Source organism: Macaca mulatta, chromosome 6 (genome assembly GCF_049350105.2).
Source record: "Macaca mulatta isolate MMU2019108-1 chromosome 6, T2T-MMU8v2.0, whole genome shotgun sequence".
Classification (NCBI taxonomy): Eukaryota; Metazoa; Chordata; class Mammalia; order Primates; family Cercopithecidae; genus Macaca; species Macaca mulatta.
The window spans coordinates 172,877,608-172,905,520 of NC_133411.1; positions in this window are offsets into that span (position 1 = coordinate 172,877,608).

Here is a 27,913-nt window from a genome sequence, read left to right on the forward strand (position 1 = left end):
TCAAATTCTTTTCTTTAAGAATGTTGAATATTGGCCCCCACTCTCTTCTGGCTTGTAGAATTTCTGCTGAGAGATCTGCTGTTAGTCTGATGGGCTTCCCTTTGTGGGTAACCCGACCTTTCTCTCTGGCTGCCCTTAAGATTTTTTCCTTCATTTCAACTTTGGTGAATTTGGCAATTATGTGTCTTGGAGTTGCTCTTCTCGAGGAGTATCTTTGTGGCGTTCTCTGTATTTCCTGAATTTGAATGTTGGCCTGCCCTACTAGGTTGAGAAGTTCTCCTGGATGATATCCTGCAGAGTGTTTTCCAACTTGGTTCCATTTTCCCCATCACTTTCAGGCACATCAGTCAGATGTAGATTTGGTCTTTTCACATAATCCCATATTTCTTGGAGACTTTGTTCATTTCTTTTTACTCTTTTTTCTTTACACTTCTCTTCTCGCTTCATTTCATTCATTTGATCTTCAATCACTGATACTCTTTCTTCCAGTTGATCAAGTTGGTTACTGAAGCTTGTGCATTTGTCACGTAGTTCTCGTGTCATGGTTTTCATCTCTATCAGTTCTTTTATGGTCTTCTCTGCATTGATTATTCTAGTTATCCATTCATCCATTCTTTTTTCAAGGTTTTTAGTTTCTTTGCACTAGGTACGTAGTTCCTCCTTTAGCTCTGAGAAGTTTGATCAACTGAAGCCTTCTTGTCTCAACTTGTCAAAGTCATTCTCCATCCAGCTTTGATCCGTTGCTGGTGATGAGCTGCGTTCCTTTGGAGGAGGAGATGCACTCTGATTTTTTGAATTTCCAGCTTTTCTGCACTGTTTTTTTCCCCATTTTTGTGGTTTTATCTGCCTTTGGTCTTTGATGATGGTGACATACTGATGGGGTTTTGGTGTGGGTGTCCTTTCTGTTTGTTAGTTTTCCTTCTAACAGTCAGGACCCTCAGCAGTAGGTCTGTTGGAGTTTGCTTGAGGTCCACTCCAGACCCTGTTTGCCTGGGTATCAGCAGCAGAGGCTGCAGAAGATAGAATATTGCTGAACAGCGAGTGTTGCTGTCTGATTCTTGCTCTGGAAGCTTTGTCTCAGAGGTGTACCCAGTCACGTGAGGTGTGAGGTGTCGATCTGCACCTAGTGGGGCATGTGTCCCAGTTAGGCTTCTCAGGGATCAGGGACCCACTTGAGCAGGCAGTCTGTCCCTTCTCGGATCTCAACCTCCATGCTGGGAGAACCCACTGCTCTCTTCAAAGCTGTCAGACAGGGACATTTACATCTGCAGAGGTTTCTGCTGTTTTTTGTGTAGCTATGACCTGTCCCCAGAGGTGGAGTCTGCAGAGGCAGGCATGCCTCCTTGAGCTGCGGTTGGCTCCACCCAATTCGAGCTTCCCGGTGGCTTTGTTTACCTACTTAAGCCTCAGCAATGGCAGGCACCCCTCCCCCAGCCTCGCTGCCGCCTTGCAGTTAGATCTCAGACTGCTGTGCTAGCAATGAGGGAGGCTCTGTGGGCATGGGACCCTCTGGGCCAGGTGTGGGATATAATCTCCTGGTGTGCCGTTTGCTAAGACCCTTGTAAAGCGCAGTATTAGGGTGGGAGTTACCTGATTTTCCAGGTGTTGTGTGTCTCAGTTTCCCTTGGCTAGGAAAAGGAATTCCCTTCCCCCTTGCGCTTCCCAGGAGAGGCGATGCCTTGCCCTGCTTCAGCTCTCGCTGTTCGGGCTGCACCCACTGACCAGCACCGAGTGTCCAACACACCCTAGTGAGATGAACCTGGTACCTCAGTTGAAAAATGCAGAAATCACCCGTCTTCTGTGCCACTCATGCTGGGAGCTGTAGGCTGGAGCTGTTCCTATTTGGCCATCTTGGGTGCCCCCCCAGGTTTCTTTTTAAGACATTAACCTTAAGTTAATTAAACAAGACTGGAGTTAAGAAACACAACTTTTGGCTATTAGTTAGTTTGATATGTACTGACCCCAAGTAATACCAGCTTAAGCAGAAAAACCATCTGATCCATTCAATATGCTATCTTCAGTTTTCTCAAATTTCCTTAGATAATAATCTACTGCATAACCACTTTCTATACTACTTGTCCAGTAAATATGAAAGTTTTTACAGTATAGTAGCTGTAACATCACATGTAATGAAGGGCATTGTTCAATTTCATATGATAATCTCATAATTCTTATCTAGTTATTTATACCACAGATGGCCAGATGACTTGGTAATATATGAGAAAATAAGCTGCCTGCAGATATTAAAAATGGCTTATTTCTCATAGAGATTCATTCTACTTAACCACAAAAGAAAGCCTATTAATTAGACTTTTGAATCCCATTAGGAAAAACAAATACCAATACTTAACTGCTCAAATATGACATGATGGAAAATTGCTAACATAATTAGATTTTTAATAGTGTTAATGACTCTTGTATCTTATTAATAAGAATTAAAACTAATGTAATATTATATGAAGAAAAATTGCCACTGTATGCTCTTCTGCAGGGAAATGTAGCACGATTATGTCTATTTCCACATGAAGGGGTTTTAATTTTTATTCCCTCGCAGTCGTAATATAACTCACATGTTCCTGAGCATAATATATTATCCCTGACATTATGTGACAGAAGGTCCTACAAGTACACCATTTAGGTCTGCAGTCTCATTAGATATCCCAAGTCAAGCATGATGTTGACTCTGCCCATAAAACTACCCATATGAAAGGTTGAAATGTCTTTTCCTTGCCCTCTTTCTCTACCTTTTCACAAATTATCACTCCTTCAAAACCTTGTTTCAACCCTTTTTGATTTTTGCATTTATTAGCTAAATTATATTCACTGTTTATGCCATATAATTTGTCATTTTTGGCATACTCTCTCCCTCTTTAGTTATTCTATAAACATAAGAAGCATGTTTTATTGTCCAGTGAGTATGTCTCATCAATTAGTTAATACATTAATATTCATTTAACATCATCTATATGTCCATCACGTTGAAGTGTCACCAGAGGCATGATCCTTGTATTCAGAGTGAGAGTTTATTTGTTCAAATGATATGAATGTTTTAGAAAGTTTTCTTTCTTAGAAACTTGAAAGTGCAATATTCATATTTCTATGAATCCCTTCAACTAGCTAAATTCACCCTTTTAGCTGCCACAAAGATAAATGGATTCTGGTTTCCAAACCAGGCACCAAGCAGAACATCAGAGAAAATAGCCAATATTTGAGATAGATGGCTTGCCAACTCACTTACAAACTTGCCAGATACATACAGATTATAAAAGATTCAATGGAAAGACTTATGATAAGACCAAGACTGTACTTGGTCTCTCTCTGTCTTTGTACTGGTATGTAACTATAATGTGATTCTATCAGCAAGTAGACCTCTGCTACTCAAAGTGCTCCATGGACAAACAGCACCAGCGTTACCTAGGAGCTTTCTGGAAGTGCAGAACCTTGGGTGCTTTTCTAGAGATTCTGAATCATGATCTGCAATTTAATGCGATCCCCAATTATTTTTATGCACAGTAAAGTCTGAGAAACAATGGACTATGTGTGCTAAAATAACACAGACAATTTTATTACACTAAGACAAGGGGAGGTGTTGGTGGCTGTCTTAGTCTTTTGGGCCGCTGTTTTCCCAAATAACATAGACAGAGTGCCTTACAAACAACAGAAATTTATTTCTTTTGCTTTTGGAGCTTGGGATGTCCAAGATCAAGGTACTGGTAGATTTGATGTCTAATGAGGGCCTTCTTCCTCACAGACAGTCACTCTCACTCTGTCTTCAGACAGCAGAAGGCAAAAGGGGCTTCTTTTACAAGGGCAGTAATTTCTTTCTCTGCCCCATGACCTTATCACCTCCCAAAGGCCCCACCTACCAACACCATCACCTTAGAGGTGAAGATTTTCACATATGGAATTTGGGGAAACACAAACATTCATTCCTGAGCAGTAGTCCTGCTCAAGCCACATCTAAAGTACAGTGTGTATCTGAGAGCAGCCATTTAAGGGTAGGCAGTGTTGTTAGAAACTGAGGTTGTTTAGGAATACAGTCATCGACATAATGAAATAACTTGAAATCATGTAATAGTGGTTTTCAACCCTAGCTGCAGATTTAGAATTGCCTACGGAGCTTTAAAACATACCAGTGCTTTGGCCCCACCTCCAGAGATTCTGATTTAATTTTTCTGGTAAGTTTCTTGGGCATCAGGATTTTACAAATTTTCCAGAGGATTTTCATGTGTAGTCAGGGTTGAGAACCACCAATAAAATATGAGAAATGCTGGAGAACTTGGTTTAATTAGCTTGAAGAAGAGAAACCATCTGTGGATAGGATGTCTTCAAATACCTATAGGGCAATTGTAAAGATTTATTTTGTGTAGTTCTACAACACAGGATTGGACAAGAGAGGCACTTAATGATTGAAGATCAACCTAGGAAGAATTTTGGTAATTTGACCTGTATGAAATAAAATGGGCACCCTTGAGGGCACATGGTGAGTTCAGGAAGAGACTGCACAACCAAAGGCTCTCAGCGACACTATATAGAATCCTCATTCATTTAGCACAGAGTATTAGGTCAATAGGGTATGGGATTGTCAGACTACATTATAATAGAGTAATAATAAATACATTTAATGAGCACTTCCTGTGCAGGGAACTTTACATGAATTACTATATTTAATCCTAACCACAACTCTATGAGGACAGTTCCTTTGAAATAGAGGCTTGGAAAGTTGAAATAAATTGCTCAAAATTACAGTTAATGAGTAGCAGGAATAGGCTACAAACCGAGGTTTGTCAGACCCCAGATTTCTTGATCTTAACCTCATACAGATTCTACAATGATGCTCAAAGAATACTTCCAGCCCTAAGATCCCATGACTCTTAGACATGCCATGCACTAATCGCTGCTTTTTGCTTGATGACCAATTTAATAGCCAGGGTGGCTTATCTAAACAAACTCTCATAAACATTAAAGAGTATATTTTTAAAGTCACTTATTCAAAGCTTAGAAAATAGAATGCCATTGAAAGAACAAGTCTGGGTTAAAGGACCTAGGATCTGAATTTAAATAAATAAATAAATAAATAAGAGAACAAGTAATAAAACCAGGTAATTTGCAATACCAAGACATTTTGTTACAATTCCTCCCCCCACCCCATTGTAATTGAAAGCATATTTGTTTTTACTCTCTCCCTTTTTTAAAAATTGTAATCTATGTTAGTATTGCAAAACTAATTATAAGTCACCCAAGTGTAACCAAGGAGTGCTGAGGGCTCCTGAAATAGGACAAAGGAAATTCATTAAGAAATAATGTTAAGCTTATGGTTTCAGAAGGTCATTAGGAATGCGAAACCAGAGAACACCATTGCCTGAGCTGATAACAAATCCAATCATTTATCATTCCCAGGGTTCTGAACATGGGGTCATCATCTGGGCTCCTTAGCCGCCAAGCAGAATGACAGCTAATTTCTACCTCATGAGTCTAGAGTTAGCATGCCATCTTTTATCAAGGATACAGCAGCCTTTTCTTCCATCTCAAGATATGATACCCAGAGTTCATCTTCAGAGGCTGGCATTCTAGGGACTTTCCATTTCAGTGCAAGTAGACATAACTTAGGTCTGAATTGAAGTCATCACCTTCACTCTATTTTCTCTATGAAAGGATACGGTGGCCTGGCTTTGGCAACCTCTCATATGAACACTTCTTAATGACAGGGCAGGGTGTAACATCTGTAATCAAAAGGTAAACATTTTAACATTGTGTTTCAATAATTCCAGGTACTCTTATTCAGACACATAACATAGACAATCATTACATAGGGTAATTTTTAGGTGTATGAGGGGGTGAGAGGACATTGGTTTCATCATCATTTTCATAAAAAATAATTTCTTCTCAACAGTCTAGTACCTCCATCACTAAGCTGCAGAGGCAAAGAAAGTAGCAGATTTTTTCTGTAAAGAACCAGATGGTAAAGTTTCAGACTTTGTGGGCCATACAGCCTCCATCTCAGACACTCAACTCTGTTGTTGTAGTGTGAAGCGGTTGTAGACAATATGAAAACTAATGGTTATAACTGTCTTCCAATAAAAATGTGTGAATAAATGAATTTTAAATTTCTTATGATTTTTTTCATAGCACAAAGCAGTCTTCTTTTTGTTTGTTGTTTTTCAACCATTTAAAATGTCAAAACCATTTCCAACTCTTAGGCTATGCAAAACCAGGTGACTGGCTGGATTTTTTCCAGAGGTCATCATTTGCCTACACCTATTTTACTCTCCAAAGTACTCTTTACTTTTGAGAAAAGAAGTAGATTTCTGAGTCTATCTCTACATTGATTATTTGATTGATTGCTATCAGGCTGCAACCCTATTTCCTCCCAGACAAGAGTTGGTGTAATAATGCTGACCTCCCGTGAGGGTGATCTTGTTTTGACTCCTGGCCAAAGCAACAGGATATACAATATAGAAAAATGGCTTTAGAATGTGAGGGCCTGAGTTTGAGGCACTCTTTAACCATATGACTGCAAAATTACATTTCTGACTTTTAGATTTCTCATTGGCAAAATGGGAATAATGGTAATCATAAAATGAGAAGCAAAGAAGATGTCCTCGGTAAAGGTTCTTTGTTATTTCAGGAGTGCTATAGTACCTTGCATTTGCAATAATAACAATGTACAATTATAGTTCCTCGTATAGGCTAGGCATTGATGAAAGTGCTTTACAAGTATTGATCCACTTAATCCTCACCATCACCATATGAAAATGGATGCTTTTGTTACCATGATTTTAAATATTTGGATACCAGGGCTCAAAGAGATTAAGTAATTTGCTCATGGTCTTACTGCTATCAGGTGACAAAGGTAAGGTTTGAACCCTGAATTCTTATTCCTGAGTCCACCTTCATCACTATTGCTTATTCTCTTCAATATCATGATCTAGACATGTGCCATACACTGTGCTACCCATTTCACATACACGGCTTAACCGAATGCTCACAAATAATCTCATGATGTGAACATAGCAGCTTACTGAGTGTGTGGGCTCTGGACTTGGGCTTAAGTAGTTCAGCTTTCTTCTTCCCTACTCTGTGACTTTGAGCAAGTTACTTAACATTTCTAAATCGCGTTTAATTTATGGTCTGGGAATGATCTTAATAATAGGTACCTTTGAGAGCTTTGTGAAGAGCAAATGAATGAATGCATGGGACATATTTAATATGGTCCTGTTTTACAGTTTTATGTCTGCTCATTCACTTACTTTTTCATTCATTCGTTTATTTCTATTTCTCCTTTACCCTAATAGAGACAAAATTTTAAGTGTGCTGTTGAAGAGTGAAGTTAATTTAAAATTTAATTAATGCAATTATGCATTTTTCCCCAAAGTGTAGTATATAAATATCTGTAGGTATATTAACCTGGTACCACACAATTAAGAACACACTAATCTGGAGATTCAGATTTGAATAGCTAGTTTCATGTTGTGAGACATGCCTGAAAACTCAATGACAGCATGCATGATATTTGAAGCAGTTTGCGAATTTTGACCTTGACAGACAGAGTATTTGAGTGACGTTTCCCCTGAATCTGAGCACTAAGTGTATAGTAGAAGCTTTCAGTTCTTGTCTTCTACCTGATGATGTTATTTGAAAAAAAAGAAATCCTGTTACATAATGAGAGTTTTAGCATCATATATTTTGGACAGGGTGTCTGTGACATGTGACCAATCCTGAAATATATGGGAAAGCTTAAAGGTATTCCTCAACATCTTTCCATAGCTTACTTCTTAAATGCTTAGAGATTACTACCTCTTAGAAAAACATTTGGAGAAGAATATTTGAAAGACACATATTGGTAGGTAGAGAAGTATTTGCTGTGAGACCTAGCTAACACTAGAGTACTATTTTGCAAATTTTCATTTGAATAATAAAATGGGGAGAAAATTTAGAAGAATGTAATTTATATCAATCATTTTACAAATGAAGAACAAAGAAGCATAAGCCAAATAACTTGCCCAAGGTCAAACAGGCAGTTAGAGAAAAAGTAGGACTTGAATCCAAGGATCTCATTTCCTAATCCCAGTTGCTTTTTGCTACTAGGTGCTGTCTTCTGCATGTAATACTTTCACATGTTTGCACACCCTCAGTATTTCATATAAAGATTAAGGTAGGGCCGGGCGCGGTGGCTCAAGCCTGTAATCCCAGCACTTTGGGAGGCCAAGACAGGTGATCACAAGGTCAGGAGATTGAGACCATCCTGGCTAACCCGGTGAAATCCCGTCTCTACTAAAAAATACAAAAAAAACCTAGCCGGGCGAGGTGGCGGGCGCCTGTAGTCCCAGCTACTTGGGAGGCTGAGGCAGGAGAATGGCATGAACCCGGGAGGTGGAGCTTGCAGTGAGCTGAGATCCGGCCACTGCACTCCAGTCTGGGTGACAGAGCGAGACTCCGTCTCAAAAAAAAAAAAAAAAAAAAAAAAAGATTAAGGTAAATGTGTCTATCATTAAAATATTATAGATCCCTGATATAAATAGATACATTAGATTTCTTTCTACCACATTTTTCTTTCTACCACATTAAAAAAAAGTCTTTATAAGGTATAATGCAGGTGTCTGCTGTTTTTATGAACTTCACACTGTCAAAGAAATTCAACCCTCTCTTTACTTATATGATTTGCTAATTGATGGGAAAAATGGGCTATTTCAACTATTGTATTTGGCTTCATTAAAAGTGACACGCCTAAAGAATACTAATCAAATATTTTTCCTATCTCATCATTTGGTACTTGGCAACTGGTTCTAGAGCTAAAATTTTTTTATTCTGTTTATGGGAAATACACTTTTAAGATTCTGAATACTGGCCGGGCAGGGTGGCTCACGCCTGTAATCCCAATACTTTGGGAGGCTGAGGTGGGCAGATCACCTGAGGTCAGGAGTTCGAGACCAGCCTGGCCAACATGGTGAAATCTCATCTCTACTAGAAATACAAAATTAGTGGAGCGTGGTGGTGCATGCCTGTAATCCCAGCTACTTGGGAGACTGAGGCAGGAGAATTGCTTGAATCCGAGGGGCAGAGGTTGTGGTGAGCTGAGATCATACCATTGTACTTTAGCACTCCAGCCTGGGCAACAAGAGCAAAACTCCATCACAAACAAACAAACAAAAAACAGTTTTACCATCTGACCTCTTTGAGATCAGCTTCTACCGATTGCAGGTCACTTGTCTAATCACAGTACTAATGCCAGATTGCATAAAGGAGTAACAAGGGCAAGCTCGGAAACAGTGAGAAAGAAAAGTATTTTGCCAAGACAATGGATAGTGAGTGAGAAAAGAGGACTTTAGATAGAAAATTGCAGGCATTTACAGGTTATTCCTCAAGGGAGTAGTGGAAGTTATTGTCAAGGAGAGACAGCAGACTTTGGACAAGATACAAATATTGATCCTTTAACTGAAACAGTGACTGAACCTGTAGTCTTGCTAGTTACAACAGTCACTCTGAGCATTGAGAATTCTGATGCTGTCTCCCATGTTGTAATTTCAGATTCTGAAACTGCAAGAGGAAGCATCATCAGGAAATATAAAAGTGAGACAGATTAAAGGGAATTAAATTGGGAGGCTCAAGTCAAAACTAGAAAAATACATAATGCATCTTTGGCAATATTATCCCTGATTTTTTCTTTTCAAAAATGTGGCTTTTGGTACCTAGATTTTTTATAGTTAATTGGTTTAATTTGTTCATCGCTGTGCCTCTTTATGCACAACATAAATTGAAGCAGGGTTATTGTCATATTCCCAATTAATTTGGCCAAAATAGATAGCTGCATTAGATGATCATTCAGGTCAGAACAAACACTTAAAGCTCTAGCTATTTTGTTTGCTGACTATATAAATAACAATGCAAATAAATTAATATCTTGAATAGACATATCTATGTTTTTTGTTCTTGTGTCATCCAATGTGAAAAGACCCAGTAGTATTTCTGATTAACACACGTCTGTGCCTTCATTTACATAGTGCTTATTGGAAGGTTACTATTTATATAGCTCTGAGATGTATCCTATAGAAGGTACAACGATGAGCATAATGAGAAATGAGGCAATAGATATAATACAGTAATTCCGATACAAGTTAAATGTGATAATGACAAATATACTATTATAATCACAAGCAGAGTGAATACTATGTAGTAAAAAGTTCAGATTGCAGCAAAGGAAGGCTTGGCTTGAACCCAGATGCTACGAATTTCATTTCTACTTTGCTGCTCTCTTTAGTTAAGACACCTCAATTTTCCACATTCTGCACATCTTGTGGTTGGTAGGAGATGCTGACATTCTTTAATTCACCATGTCCACTCTTAAACTGTTTATCCACCTGCTTGAGAAAACCATCTGCGCATGAGACTCCTGCTAACTGACTGGTCTCTTTTCTTACCCTGCTCCTCAAACCTTGTACTTCTGGGAATTGGCTCCTGCCTCAGTCTCCCTTTCTACTCCTACTCTGTCAGCTGCCTCAGGCGCTTCAAACATTTGCCTGGCCACCTATTTAAATTTCTAACCTTCTCTCCTCCAATGACCTTCATTTCCATTCCCTTTGACTCTATTCATGGCCAAATCCCTAGGTAGTATAATTGCTCAGAGATGTCTGACCTCTGGAATCTTAAAAGGTAGTGATACATTGTTTCATTATAACCTCTCATTCTTTCAATTTCCTTAGTGCCTTGATGAGACAACTTCTACCCTTTAAATTAATCACAACCTCTAGTTCCTAGGCTCTACCTACCATTAATTTCTTCTCTAGCCCTTCTAGACCCCATGATGCATCACTTCAGCACCTCCACTGCCTGGACACTCAAATCTCTTTCTCATATGACCATAGTCTACCCTTTTCCCTACAACTCAACCAAAATTGTCCATTCTAGGGCCACATTCAGTAGACATGTTAAAGTCCTTATCTAACTTACATTCTCTGCATTATTTAACGTTCATGATATGGCCTATATTCCAGAATTTTCTCTACCAGATTTTTTTCTGCTTTTGTCTCTCTTTACTGGCTTTTTTTTTCCCCCCTCAGCCCCTCTCATGGGATTTTTTTTTTCCCCCACATCTAGATCACTTTATCTTCTACTTGTACATACTCTCCTAGTCAATCTAGCCATCTGGCACAACTTCAACAGCCTAGAAATTAATTACACACAGATACACATTCTGGCCTCAGTCTCTGCACCCAAGATCATTCCAGTCAACTGCCATGATATTCTCTATAGGTATGTCAGCTACATCATCCCTCACTCCACTCCCAAAGAGAGTTCCTCATTTTCCTCACTCCACTCCCAAATGTGTCTTCTTCCTATATTTTCTATCAGCAGGAGTTACTACGATCCAAATGTAACTCAGACTGTTAACATGAAAGTCACCGCAGATTCCTTTTTTTCTACCTCTCTCCACATTTTCAATGTTGAAAAGTCCTATAGAATTTCCCTGTCCATTTCTCCTGACTTTGTCTACTTCTCAATTCCCACGCACTCAGTTCAAGCTCTTATCATCTGCTTAAAATATTGTCATAGTTTCTTAAGTTATTTCCCAGCTCTAACATTACTTCTGTCTACTTTACTGGTTTTTATAAAACTAATACATAGTCATTATAAAATTAATACATAATTACTACTTAATTTTATCTATCCTTCCTGTAAATGCTACAATACCACCATGTAGTCAACAGAATAAAAATCCACACTTGGCATTATCACATGTAAAGACCATCTTTTTTCAGACTTTCACTTCTTATTTGTGTCACCTCTTGTAGCTCCTACCCCAAATATAACAGATTCTTAGTCATGGAGAAAAATAGAATGTTCTGAGAAGAGCCATCCCATCTCCAATATTGCACCAAATGGGCTCTGGAATAAGATTCCCTGAACTATAATCCAACATGTTTGACTTTGGGTTTACTGTTTACCCTTTAGAGAGATGATAATAGTGATATGTCTCATGGTTCATTGGGGGGATTAATGGAGGTGATTTCCTTTAAAGCACATTGTACAGTTGTACAAAGCCTGCCTTGTCATTGTTCTAGTAAAGACAACAACCAAAGGAATATCTTCATGTCTTCATCAAAGGTGTTCTTTTATCATGAAATGATCTAATTAAAATTAGGAAAACTCAGCTCACATAACTTTTTCTTGAGAAAGTCTTCCATACTCACTCCCTAGTGCCTTAGGTTCTCATTCTTCTGGTTCCATATTCACATACACGTGTGTATGCACGCATCCATTATTACTCTTGTCACACTGTAATATAAGTATTGGTTTGTGTTGTCACATAACTCCAACTAGACAGTACTTAAAGTGGAGATTTGCACCCCAATCATCTAGTACTTTACTAAGCACATTGTAGATACATGACTAAATAAGTATCAGCATAAAAAAAAAAGAATAGCTCTTTCAGATAGTCTAAATCAATCTGTACATATGGGCTACACTTGAATGTAACATCATACTGGGTGTGGTGGCTCACACCTGTAATCCCAGCACTTTGGGAGGCCAAGGCAGGAGGATTAACTGAGGTCAAGAGTTCCAGACCAACCTGGCCAACATGGTGAAACCCTGTCTCTGCTAAAAATACAAAAATTAGCCAGGTGTGGTGGCACATGCCTATAGTTCCATCTACTCAGGAGGCTGAGGCAGGAGAATTGCTTGAACCCGGGTGGCAGAGATTGCAGTGAGCCAAGATCATGCCACTGCACTCCAGCCTGGGAGAGAGACCAAGACTCCATCTCAAAAAAAAAAAAAAAAAAAAAAAGAGAATGTATGTTCTTACTCTCATGTCATCACCTATATAACTGTAAATTTTTATACATTCTTCATTAGAAGCCACATTAAGATTAAATACAAGTTTTAATTTCCTGCCTCCATCTAGGATATTTTAGGTTTAGTGAAACCTTTAAAATTATCTTATCTAATAGGAACAAAACAGCCTGGATTATTAAAAAATAATAGAATCACAAGGTATCTGTCATAATATGAAATTACATTAATGAACAATCTGTGTTATTTGATACTTGACCCAATAACTTGCTTGGGTATTTCTCTCTTGGAAGAAGAAAAATGCTGCCCGAATCTTTTTTTTGCCTCAATGCTGAGATTTTCTGGGAAGCACAAGAACCAAGGTAGTTGAATATGGAATGAGGTAGGGGGTAGAGACACATCTTCAATACCTTTGTGCTCCTGTCTTTACACTGGTCCTTTCTTTATATGTCTTTTCACAAATTGTCTCTAGAAGTGCAGATGTCAACTAAAAGGTAGGCTTAGTTTTAATATCCTCTTGTTATTCTATTTTCTTTTGTTAAATTGAGAAGGAAGATGAGAAAACAGGACAGGTTCTCTGTTCTCTTATATGGTATATCCAGCAGCTGGAGAATAGCAGTGGTTGACAAAATGTTCAGTTAATTGAAGCCATGTAGTGGATATTGATGATCTTTCTACATTTAATGGAGAAATAAATCTGCTGCTAGAGAAAAAAAAATAAAAATGGCTCTTTGGCTGATATATGTCCACACTATCCTCTTCAGGCAAATGAAAAAATAATAATCACCTCCCCAGATGTAATATGTTAATGCTTAATTGTGCTCTACAGAACGTCTCAAGTTTAAGAAAAATAACAGTGTAGTGTATTCCTCGATTTTTAACTGTTAGATACAATGAAAACATACTGAGATGAAAACATTTAATTCACACAGTAACCTGTTGGTGACAGCAGAGTTACACAAATTTCAGCATGGAAACATACATTCAAATAAGACTATTTAGGCTTTCAAAATATTGTAAAATAATGGAAAGTATGAGAGATATTTATTAAATGGGGCCATTATAAATACATTTCAAACACTCTGGTTACTCCTATTTATACATGATTCTGGACCTTTTGAGGCGTCAAACCTCTAATGGTTTGGATAAATAAAAACTGTGGATATTCCTATAAAATTTCCTGTTCTTTTCAAAGAAGGGAAGCATTAGTAGCTCAGAGGTAATTTCATTTGTAAAATAAAATGACTTTTTAATAAAAATAAAATAAATGAATCTGAAAAGCTTAGGCATTAATTGCATTATGCCCAGTATAGTATTTTTTGAAACTCAGAAATTCTCAAAATTATCTTGCATTCTTAAAATTTAGCCTATTTGGAAATACTGCTGTACATTTAACCAATTTGAAAATGTTTACTTACTTCTTGTTTCTCATTGAATGAGACTGATCAGTTAGGAAAATTCCTGCCATTATTATACTCTATATCAAATTCAGGCATTAGGCTCTGAGTTATAGGGTTCAATACTCTGTGCAAGTATAAATTAATTTGATTGGCTTTAAAATATATGATAGCTAAAAACTCTGCTCATTATCAACTCCAGTCCATTTTGCCTATAGTGGCCTGTTATGTTTCCTGTTTACGTAGTTTCTCTCCACTGTTGTCTCCAATATTTCCTGTATTTAGAGATACTTTCCTTCACATTATTCCTTTTGTTCTTTCCTTCCTCAAGAATATCAGAAAGTTCTTGTCTTCATGCCCAATCCTTCTTTCCCATTGTTTAATCCTGTGTGTCTTAATAAATTTTCTGTGTAACAAGAAGCAACATGAATCCTCTATGAAATGATAATAAGGAAATCAAAGGTAGATTTCAACTAAGGTTATAACTCTGATTGTCAGTGGTCTCCTGGATCTCTAGGTTGAGAAGGATTCTGAAACCATGCTTAGTCTCAAAGGGAAAGTCTGCTATAATCAACTACCATATCGTGCTCTGCATGTATAGTTTAGGATAGGATATATTATCCTAATCATAAGGTTGGTCTAAGGCAGTGGTCTTCTAACATTATATCAAAAACACCTTGAGGGCTTTTGAAAATACAGACTGATAGGCCCCACCTTCTATGGGGTTTCTGACTCAATATATCTCGGGCATGATCCAAGAATTGGTGTTTTTTTACAAGTGTCTAAATTATGCTGTTGCTAGAGGTCCAGGGACCACGTCACACTTTAAAAATTACTGATCCAGTGTGGTGTTCATCTTCTTTTTTTCCATTTTTTTCTCTCTCTTTCTCTTTCTCTCTCTCTGTGTGTGTGTGTGTGTGTGTGTGTGTGTATGTAGTTTTTCTTAACATAACTAAGTATCAGAAGACCTTGAGGACTTAAAAAAAACCTTATAACTGTGTTATACCCTACAATTATGATTTTGTACATCTGGGGTTAGGCCTTCGTATAAGCATTTGTACTTTTAAAATTTTCACAGATAAACCTGCATACCATTGGTTGAGACTTATTTCCCTACCAGTAGGTATACTATCTTTACAGTGATACGTACAATGCCACCATATACAAGGGTTTTGTATTAGAATGATTTGATAATATTAGTATAAGGAAAAAAGCTAAATCAAAACTACGTTTTAAATATCAGCATAACATCCTAGAAGATGCCATGAAGAGTAATGAAGAAGAGAGTGGAGCACAGCTTTAGTGAGTGGGTAGGGTTTACATTGCTCCTTAGAAAAAGTGAGCAACCAGATTAAAAGGAGAGTGTTTCATGTAGAGAAAGTAGTGTGCTAAGTGGGAAATAGCATTGTGGCTTACAGAAATTGAAAATGTGGCTGGATCATATTGTTCAAGATAAAAGAAAAAATTTAGGGGGAGTATTGGAAGCCTAAGTCCAGAAATACAAGTTGGGGCTGTGTCACGTTGGGTCTTGTAGGGTATGTTAAGAAGCCTGGGCTTTATCCTAAGAGCAATAAAGATCCACCTAGGAGTATCATGGCCAAGGAGTATCACAGCTAAAATTTCATTTTAGAAAAAAAATTCTGACTACAATATAAAAAATAATTTGGAAGCCAACATATTTGGAGAAAATGAGACAAATTATGAGGCTATAGCAATAATTCAGGAAAGGTTATAGAGGCTCCATGAAAGCTCAGATATCTAGCTTGATCATAGTGCTTTTCCAGAGCTTATAGCACTGTGCCTGGCATGGAGTGGGCATTCAAAAGAACTTTCTTGAATGAATGATTGATGGAATTAGAGAAGTAGAAGTGGGGCTTGAGAGAACTGGACAGATTCAGATTCCAATGTTTATTGAATGGAATTGATCAATCTGTGATTGTGATATTTTTTTGAGAAATCAGGAAGAGGAAAGAGGTAACAAAGAATAAACACATACATATCTCTTCTAGTTGTTAAAAAAGAGCCTGCCCTCCCTACCCCTCCCTCCTCGCCCCACTTCTCTCTCTCTCGCTCACTTTCTTCCTCTCTCACTATATAATTTGTGTCCACATCAGCTCTCCTTCACCTTCTGCCATGAGTGGAAGAGCCTGCAGATTTCACCAGATGTCTAATACTATGGCTAGCAGAAACATGAGCCAAATACACTTTTTTCCTTTTTGTAAATTACCCAGTGTTGGGTATTACTTTATAGCAACACACAATGGACTAAGACGGATAGGGAAGAAAAATAAAGATGTGGGGTGCAGTTGGCAGAGAGAAGGAGAAGTAAAGGGGTCAAAGACACAGTAGAGCTCAGTGGTGTCAGAATAAGGACATGAATAATTGCTGTAGTTGAAGAGAGAAACACAGAGGATACGAGGACATGGAGACTGGAGAATTTTGAATTTAACAATTTGCATTTGGAGGATATTTTGGGGGAAGATCGAATTATAATTTGTCTACACTTATGTCAACTAAACTCTAAACTCTGAGGGCAAGGGATAGTATTATAGTCAATATTCAATATTTATATCTTGTGTTATTTACCTTGGTCATCTCAATGAAAGCACTTAACAAATTCAACTAGTTTTTCCTCTCTTCAGACCCTGAATTACTCAGCATCTAGAGAAGCCAAAAATATGTGAGCCTTTCTTTGCTTTTTGAAAGGTCATAACAGAATTTTTAAGTGGTTGCTTAAAAACCAATCAGGGTTGACTAGCTCTGATGAGTCTGTCTGCCTGAGTAAATTCTCTATAGGATTTAACACAATACTATGTGTACACAAAAGAGTCTATGTGATAACAAATATTTGTACATTGCATAATACTTTCTTAAGTATTTTCTCATATATTGTGAGACGATTTTCAGAGAAAACTTTGTAGTGGTATGTAAAGTAGTATTGCTATTCAAAGGATAAGGAAAATGAGATACACCTTATTCAAGGGTCTTATTCAAATTCTCAAGGTGAAATGATGGCCTAGCAAGGCAAACAAAGCAGACCTCCTAGCTTGTGGTTCAAAGCTTTACCCACAAAGATACTTTTTAACATTATAAAATAAGTATCTGCTTTTACTAGTTCCTAAGGAAATTTTTCTTTGGTTATTCATGTTCCTGCTTTTGAACTAATTGAAAACTAATTTAAAGCTAACATACTCTCCTTAACCTGACTTCACAAGATGTTTTTCAGAGAAACTATGGTTAAATCTAATTGTCTGGGTTTCTCCCTCCCTTAACAATAATAGATAAATATATTGCTATTTTAATTTATTGGTCAGCAACACCAAGTGAAAGTAAGGTAAAGGTGATTTATAATTTGTAATTGTGCTTCTTTCAATTCAGAAAGGAAAGGGATTCTCCACTCATATAACGTGAAAGGAAAAAAGAATAAACAGAGATAGAAAAGCCTGTGTCAAAATGCCAGAAATGAGCTGAACCGATTCCCTAGCTCTTGAATTACCAGCAAATCCAACCCATCATTTCTCATGCAATTATGTTGAACCCCATTTCATTTTCTTGTGAAGAAACAAGCTAGGAGGTCTGCCTTGTTTGCCTTTTTGTTGAATTGGGAAATGTTGAAATAAACATTACTGTCACTCAGTTGGATTTCAAGTTACTTAACTATTCTAAGAGCGTTTGCAGGCAGGTTGCAGGGTAAGTGTCCATGGTTTGCCAGTTCAGTTCTGCACATCTCTGAGGATATCACAAACTAGGCTATGAGACAGATACAGATTTATGATAACCATCCAGATACACGAGGAATCAGAGACTAGAGGAAGTGCTTAGTTAGCAAGAAATTCAGTTGTTTTAAATGTATAAATATTTCTGGGATTCTCACCTATGATCTAAACTCTGTTTGGTCATGAGTTTCATACACCATTAGGATATTAATGTATTTATTCAAATTCATTGGCTAGAAGGTTAAAGTGGGAATTTTCAGGGGGAAAAAAACCCACAATGATTGAGGCCAACAATCTACAGATGCCATTCTTGGCTATGGTGAGACAGTCAGTGAGTGAAACAAGCTATCAGAACATGATTTTATATTCATTGAACAACAAAAATAGCTATTAGACATTTTCCAGATCTCAGACACTACAGTATACAGTGGTGATCAAAACAGATAAGATCCTTGTGTTGATAGAAGTTAATGGCAATCTCTGGCCACTGGGCCTTTTTAGCTTATCTGAATGATAATACTTAGAAAATAAATCATAAACATCTTACTACTGGCAAATTTTACCTTTTGAAAGCATCTATTATTTCCTTATAAGACCTAAATTTGATGATTTTTTCCTAGCATTTTAATAGGGATTCAGATGAGTCCAAAACCAGGAAACACAAACTTTGAGATCATATCATACTATCAGATAGATAATATGCATAAATTCAACATTTTGGGATTTCACAGAGAATATGTTTTCACTGATTAGGAAAAGGCACACAAAGCTAACTTCAATGTTAACGACATTCCACAAAATTTAATAGTCGTAGTACTTTTGCACATACTTTTCTCTCTTTGTCGTGACTTTCTTTATTAAGACTCTGCTCTGAAATCACCTCTATGAAGTCTTTTCCTGTATCTTAGATAGAATTAGTTATTTCCTGCCCAGACCTTAAATTCTGTAAGAACACTTTTCATTGCAGTGCTTAGTATAGTCCCAGTCTCAGAGCAGCCAACTGAATGAATAGTATGTGTACATATTTTGATGCAGCACTGATCACATGGTATTATAATTATTTGCTTACCAGCCTACCTATGACACTAGACAAAGCCCCTTAAGCATAGGCCAAAGAATACTCATTAAAAATATTTATTGATGCACAGTTTGTTAAAGTATAATTTGCATACAATAATATTGACAAATCTGATGCATTCTGACAAATGAATGCAGTCATGTAACCACAACACAAATATGAGATACAAAGTTTCCATCATCCTGAAGGTCTACACCTTTGCAATAAAATACCCTACTCCCATCCTCATTCTGGCAACCACATACCTTTGTTCTATCACTATACCTTTTAAAAATTTCCTATCAATTCTATTATATAAAAATATATCACTATTTAATACATAATGAATTCTATGTATTTATATTCCATTTTATACAAATGGAATAATACTATCTATCTTCTGTCATATATATTTGTGCCTGTATTCTTTTACTTAATATTACACATAAGAGTTTATTCATATTCTTACATATACCAGTAGTTTGTTTCCTTCCGTTGCTCAATAGTTTCTCATTGTATGGATATGTCACAATTTATTTATACATTCATCCATTGATAGACCATTTGTTTTGCTTCCAAGTTAAGAGTATCATGCATAGAGCTGCTGTCAACCCTTCTATTCATAGCAACTGTAGGGAGTGAATACAGATATTTGGACAGACATGTTATCACATGGGAAGCATATGATTTACTTTATAAGAAACTACTTGTTTATAAAATGGCTTATTATTTTGCATCACTGCCAGCATTATATTTGAGTTCCCATTGTTTTCCATCATCTCCAACACTCACTAATGTCGATGTTATTAATTTTAGCCATTCCTAGTCAGCGTGAAGTAATATTGATATATTCTTGTGGCTTGAATTTGAATTTCCCTGAACTAATGATGTTGAGTACCTTTTCATACGCTTATGTGTTTCACATCTTTTTTTTTGGAGAAAAGTACAATGATTTTTTCCCAATTTAAAAATCAAGTTGTTTGTTACTTTACAATTATGTTGTAAAAGTTCTTTATATAGCCAAGACAGAAGTTCTTCGTTAAAGACATACATTTTTTCCACGTCCAATCCTGTGTGAGATATATATCCTTTGCAAATATTTTCTCCCAGTATGTGGCTTGCCTTTTCAATTTATTAAAAGCATATTTAGAAAAGCAAATTTTTTCATTTTGATGGTGCCTTACTTATCTATTTTTTCCATCATACTTTTAAAAATCTTAAATTGTAAACCAAAGTCACAAAGGTCTATATTTTCTATAATATTAGAGATTACATTTAGGTCTACAATCCATTTTGAGTTAATTTTTGGATATGATGTTAAGTAAGAATTAATAGTATTTTATATGTAAATATTCAGTTGTTCTAGCAAAACTTTTTAAAGATATTATCCTTTCCCATTCAATTCATTTGCAGTATTTCTTGGAAATGTATGTTATCTATTTGTGGGTCCGTTTCTTAACTCTCTCTTCTGTTCCACTGAAGTACTAAAAACTTACCTCATTTACCAGAGAAGCAACTGTTTACTTCTCTGTCATTCTGCTGCAGCCACATACTTAGTTCCTTAAGGTTAAGGGTTAGTGCCTTAGTACATTTGAAAGGATGGATGGATAGATGGATGGATGGATGGATGGATATATGGATGTATGGATGGGTGAATGGATGGATGGACTGATTTTTTTAAACGTTGCAAAAACCTGGTTACATATCTTAGCAGGGCTGAACAATTCTAGCAGTTTTTGTGTGTGATGGCATGGATTATCACTATTCTATTTGTTTTCCAACTCTGTCTGTTGAGAGAGCCTGGAAGCAACAGCATCCCATTTATAATAAGCACAGCCAGCTTCCAGATCTTAGTTTCTAAAACCATTCTCCAGTGAAAGGAACCAACACTCCTTGGATAAATGGTTGATTTTAGGTCCAGGGGAGTGGATATTCAAGATAAAACATGGTGCATGCTGTGGAGCCAGAAAGTAGGAAATGCTGAAAAACCAAAATGATGGAGGCATGTCAAAGGGATACAGGAACCAACTAGAAGAGCTCCCAATGGCCAAAGCTGGAATAATTTGGGCAGAATCTAAATAAATAATATAGTATTAGGTTATAACCCTAAGTGTAAAATAAATGTTCATGCGTTAATATTGACATAACTGAATGACTGAATAAATAAGTAAATGGGAAAGAGTAGGGAAGTCTCATGCAGAAGAATGACAAATAATTTACATGGATACCTGCCCTTGGAATGTAAGTCTCTACTTGTTAAGTGCGAGATGCACAAAGTGAATTTTTCCCCAAGAAATATAGAATAGAAAGCCCGGAAAAGAAGAACTTTAGAGTTGAAAAGCCTGACAAATACTAACTCAGCCAGCTGATAAAAGTTAACCTCAAAATTGTTAAGTCATGTTGACAGTATGTATCCTTGATATAATGTGATGAGAAAGAAGCTTTACCTCTGTAAGTCTGCTTCCAAACCCATATTCCTGTCTAACCATGAGAAAAACATTAGAGAAACCTCAGTGGAAGAATACCTGACCTACGAAATACCTGACCAGTATTTATCAAAACTGGTAAAATCATCACAAAAAAAGAAAATTTCATCTGGGAAAATCTAGAGAATCCTAAGAAGACATGATGCTTGAATAATGTGGTAGTAATAATAATATTAGTAATAATAATAATTGGTATTCTAGATGGGATTTTGGAGAAGAAAAAGACTTCTGGGTAAAAAGTAAAGATATCTGGGAAAAAAAAACTTTAGATAATTCTAGATTTGTTCATTAGTTTTGACAAATGTACCATAGTAATGAAGGTGTTAATAATAGGGTAAACAGCATGAAAAAACAGGAATTCCATAATATCTTTGCAACTTTGCTGTAAAAGCAAAACATTAAATGTTAAAAATAAAGACATTTCAAATAAATCAACTAATTATAATGTGTAGACTTAATTTGGATTCTGACTCATAGAAGAGCATGCGTTTGCATATGTGTCTATACTTGCACTGTATGTATAAATATAAAATATGCAAAGTATACATACATGACAAACATACACAAACAACTACATTATTAGACACAGACATGCAATAATTAAAAATAATTTCTCAAATCAGTTTTCAGGTTTTCTAATCGTGTATACATATACACATGCTAGAGTTTGGTTTGTTTCGGCCAACCAAATCTCACATTGGAAATTTGATCCTAGTGTGGTGGTGTTGGGAGGTGGGGCCTAAAGGGAGCGGGAAGGGGGAGATCACTCAGGAATAGACTAAGGATCTCTCTGGGGGTTGGGGTTGAGTGAGTTCTCACTGTATTAGTTCCTGAGAGCTGGTTGTTAGAAAGAGCCTGACACCTCCCTTCTCTCTTTCTCTTGCTTCCTCTTTCACCATGTGACTTCTGCACACATCAGCTCCCCTTCCACCATGAGGGAAGGAAATAGCCTGAGATCCTAACCAGATGCCCAATATTGAACCAAATTAGAATAGACCATATTTAACTGACAAATAACTCGTGTTTATAATAAATGAAAGAAATTTTAGAAAATAATAAGATGGAAAAATAAACCATTTTTTTTTAATTGGAAGAAATTTAAGAGACCCTTCACAAATGTAAATATCAAAATAGGCAATAAACATATGAAAGATGCTATCTTATTAGTCAGTAAATTAATCAGAAAGGCAAATTAAAATATCATTATAATACTACCACATGCCTACCTGATTGGTTAAAGGAAAAAGAAATCCGACAGCACTAAGTGTGATGAGAATGTAGAACAATAGGAATACTCACATACTAGTTGAAAGAGTCAATTGGTACTTTGGGAAACAGTGTGATGTATTATTATTTGTAATGGCCAAGCCCTGTGCATAACCCAAAGATTTAGCTATAGTCAACAACTATAAAAATCGTGATACATTTGAATAATAAAATAGTAACAGAAATGAAACAACTATAGCTACCTACAAAGTCATTGTGTAAATCTCAAAAATGTAATTTTGAGCATTACATATTTTGAGTGTCAATATATTTTAACATTCAAAAGCAGGAAAAGTTAAAATAGATTGTATTAGCAAACATAATTATGTAGACTACTTTTTAAAAGATAAGGAGATAAAGAGCATAAAATCAAGATATTGGTTATAGGTGGGAGGGAAATCATTACAATCAAAGGGTATATAAGGGATTCTGAGCTACAGGGAATATTTTCCTAACCCAGGGAATGTTTAGAGGGATGTTTTATGTTTACAACAATTGGCTAAGTTTTAAGTTTATTATTTGTGTACTTTTATATGTATGCATTTTATTTCATAATGGTAAAGTGGAAAAATAAGAATTCTAGAAAGGAATTGGAGCCAGAGGATGTAAGAAGGCTTTCTGCAAAGGAGAATAGAGAAGTGCGATGGTAGCTAGAGGAGTCCAGAGAGTAGATATTTTAGGATGTGAGAAACTGTATCATGATTTACATTGATGAGATTTATTCAGTTGCAAATGAATGTAGCCAGGGAGGTGCCAAGGCTTAGTTTTATACATCCCCTACTAGGTTGCATAAATATGAAAATGACAGGACGCTCTGAAGCTGGTGTTGACATAGTCTTCTAAAATGCTGCAACTGTTTGCATGGATATGGTATATTGACATAAATCATTAGTAATATTTTGTTATTCTTATGTTTCCCCTCCATTGTATGAGTAACCCAGAAGTATAGGCATGTGATGGTTATACATCTATATACCTATCTATCATCTCTCTCTCTCTCTCTCTCTCTCTCTCTCTCTCTCTCTCTCCGGTTTTTCTATAGCTGTAGCATGTTGTGTCACTTAAGAGCTGAGTAGATGGAATGGGGCAGTGAGCCACATGGAATTCATTTCCATGGCAGAAAAGGTAACCACGTTGCCCATAAAGGGATCCTCCACCCCTCAATAAATGAAATGAGAGTTAGTTCTACATGAACTGGTTTCATTTCTGTTAGCAAGATGACTTAGAAAAATCTTTCCAGATGAAGAGAAAATGAATCATTCCCCTAAGAAAGCATATATTTTAAGAATGAAAATGTTAGGCCTTCTCATTTCTTCTCAAATTTTTGGTGATGGACAGGGTATCTGCAGTATGTTTCCTTTGTTCTCTCATTCTGCTGTAGGAGCTGATTCTACACAAATATTCATAGGCTTGTAATCCCCTTTTTCCTACCTCAGTGTAACCTCCTCCCTATTGTCTTCTCTTTATTTAACTAGTCAAAATTACTTTATTTCTGTCAGCACATCCTCTCCTTCTTCACTACATTGACTCCATGTGAATTTAATTCTTTAACAATTCTTAATAAGTATTAATACTGAAACGTTGCAAAATTTCTAGTGCTTTCCAATTTTTACAATACAAACCTAAGTATGCATCTGTAACTGGTATTGGTGAGCCTTTTTAAAGTCTCTTTACTTTAAGGTTTCCTAGACTTAAAGTGTTTGACTTTCATTTTAACCTCTGTGTTTTATAATGTTTTTTTGTCATATGTGTTCCTCTTGATATAATATTTGGAGAGATACTATATTCCGTCTTTCTCCTTGAATATATCCGCAACACGGTTTCCTTTTTTTGCTAAGAAGATCTCAGTGGCATTAACAATAAGATGTCTCTTATTTGCAGAGAACCCCCTCCTTTTTTTTTAAGTTGGCTTGGTTATCATGACCACAAAGGGCGACCAACCTTTATCGGAGTAGCAAAACTATTTTCATCTTAATCACATGGGCAGTCGTGAATTCATGAAATATGAGTGTTACATTTTTTTAAAGGAACTGTAAATTTTCCAAGAATGAAATAATTACTCACAAAGATCCTTTAGAATGAGGGTTAGTGCCTACCAAGAGGCAAAGAGCATTTCCAAAACATTAACTACCATATATGTTTGATTATACTTTGGCAGCTTTATATTATTAGCCAGGATGTAAACAGAACAAAACTTGATAAGATAGAGAAAATAATGCAACTCAGTAATAAAGAACTGGTTAAAAAATCAACAGGTCTTTGCTTGAAAATAGTGCAGGGATTGGCAATAGGTAGCGGAATTACCCAGTAATTATCAGAGCAAAGGGGCATATTAGATTCCCTCTCTTTACATTAGTATTGTCTCTTTACGAAAGAACTTCAAGCAAGCCCAAGTCAAATAAAGCAGGTTTTTGAAAGAATTTCTTCCTTTAACCCTCCTCTTGACTCTCTAGTGAGCTGACTAGTAAAATCTAAGCATTAAAATAAATTCCAATGGGGATGAATTGATCCACTACTGACTGAGACTAAAGTCACTTTCACAACTTCAGCAGATTAAATGACTATTTATTGAATTTGGGGTCACTTCACAGAAGCTGTTTGACCTCAGGTCTTCTCCATCAGCCTCTCCAGCTGGCTGACAGAATCCCAGAGAAAGCCAGAATGGGAGTTGTTTTTTACCTGATGGTTTATACCGTGTAAACCAAGATTGCAATTTTTTAAAAGCCTAGGCTTTAGAATCAGACAGCTGGTTCTAAATCCAGGCCAATTATATCCAACATTATGACCTGAAGCAGTGACATAATCTGCCTAAATCTGTTTTCTCTTTATTAAATTTGAATGTTCTTCATATGATATATTATATGGAAAACTTCTAACCCAGTGCCTGATGCAATAAGAATAGTTAATTTCCATTGTCTTGGTTTTTTGTTGTTGTTTTTGCTCCAATTTCATAATACAAAATACATATTCTTCATGTTTCTGGGCTAAACAGTGTCCCTTTCAGTAATAAACATGAATTTTGCTTCCTGTAGTTAATGCTCTGATTAGTGAGAAACACAAAATGCTTCCAACATTCAGTCTAAATGTTTATCTTCTTGCCTTAGCCTGAAAGACTAGAATTAAGTCCAACTTCTTCTCCCATCTGCTTCTGGTTCTCTATGCTGTCATAGGTATTGCTATCTGGTGTGTAAGAGCCAGGGTGACACATCCAAATACTCCCCTAAAATAGACCTGACATTACTTCAACTTATCTCTGTGTCCCAAAGGAAGAAGTTATTTTCTCCTTAAGGCCTTCTTATGATTTTATTGCCAATTATTCCCCATTACACAATGCGCTTGATCAGCTTCCTGCATCCCAATTCAGTAATTATTATGGATCAATGCATTAGAAAATGTCCTTACATGCAACAGCCAAATAGGTGCTTATGATGACGTTATCTCCGTCTTCAGTTTAGTATGGATATTTTCCCATACACATTGCAATGTGAAAATACATAGCCATTCATGTGACCACTACTTTTAAGTCCAAAACCAAAATACCACACAATACATTTATTGCATCCTATTAATGTCAGTACATCTTCATATGTAAACTGAAGCTACAAATTCCCAAGTGATCGGTGTGTACTTCCCTTCTTCCCATTTCTATTGAGCTGGAAATGGAAACCATTCCAATAATAATCAGTTGCATAAAAGCACAGCGTATATTCCACAGCTACAAATCAAAGTTATCACCCTCTTCTTCCAATGTCATTTGTTCCAGGCAAATGTAAGTAGGGGATACTTTGCTCACTGTTCTTCATTTTAAGTTCTCTTCTTTGGGATGGATTCTACCATTTGCCCTTCTTCCTATTTAAACTCTCTTGGGATGGGTCTCTTGCAAGGAAAATTGCTCTATTCCTGCTAGAAATAAAGAGTTTTAATTTTACCTCTTAATCTTCATTTTCACTTTCATCTTGAATTTCCCATTTACAAGTATCTGACTAAATTGATTTGATGCTTAATGCTTGCCAAATAAATAATGAGGCTCTGAATGAGTCCATATGTAATAAGGCAAGGATTTCATTACTCCCAACATTGCTATAATCAGGCAATGATTAAATTATTTCTAAAATTCTTAATACCAATGTGAAAATATGCTAAAGACCCTGAACAATTTAAGCCTTCCCACCATGTTTTGTATCATACATTTCTATTTCCAGCAGTTTATCACGATTTTGCAGGAATTGGCCTGTAAGGGTTTATGCTAATGATAATGGAAAGAACTCATCCACAGGTGTCCCCCTTTATCTCAGCTACATCTTTAAATTCATTTATAAGTTCCATGGTAACAACCCTAAGAACCACCAGCAGGAATGCTGATTAACACTTACTAGGGAAAAAAAAGACTTACATAATCAAACAATTTGCAAATTGTAGAAACCTAGACAGATGTTCAACTCATGGTTATTTTGTGGGGCAGGAGGACGGTACTCTGTACAGAGGGAGTGTCTGCCTGTTCTTTTTCATTCTTGAGTAGAGAGAGGCTCAGTTATGTCTTCCAGTCAAGGATAGTCAAATCTATGTCTGGCATAATGGGCGTTCCTTCCATTTTGCAGAAATCAGGATGTGCCCATTGCATCCAAGGGAAATGCTTAAGACATCTGAGTTACGTTTGCCGTACATTTGGAGTCTGACAGTAACGCCACTCAAGGAATGATTTGCAGCTTTAATGCGTGCCTGCACGATGGTGATATTGATGAGAAATCTGTATTAGAGCACCGTGAATCATCATTAAAAGGCATTTAAAATTGGCTTGTAAAATATGTTTTTTGCTGCACTCTATGCACTCCCCTGGAATGATAAAGTAGTGTATTAAAATGATGATATGGATGTTAATAGATATGAAGTCTTGGCTACTCTATTAGATCAGAATGTGGCAAAACGAACCCCTGCAGTTTACTCTCAAGGTTAGAGGTTCTGTTTTTATTATGGAATCCGTAGGAGGCATTTGACAATGGTCTGGAGCCAAAATATAACTTTTCTGGCCACTAAGCTAGCCAGTGGTTCAGAACTTTAGTTTAAAAGGACACAATATTCTATAACTATTTCTGTTGCCTGTAAATTCCATTCGTGGACTTATTATAAGCAGCAAGACTGTTGGATCTGGACAACAAGTAATTTCAGGCTGTCTGAATTCTTAATGTGAAGACTTTCTGAACA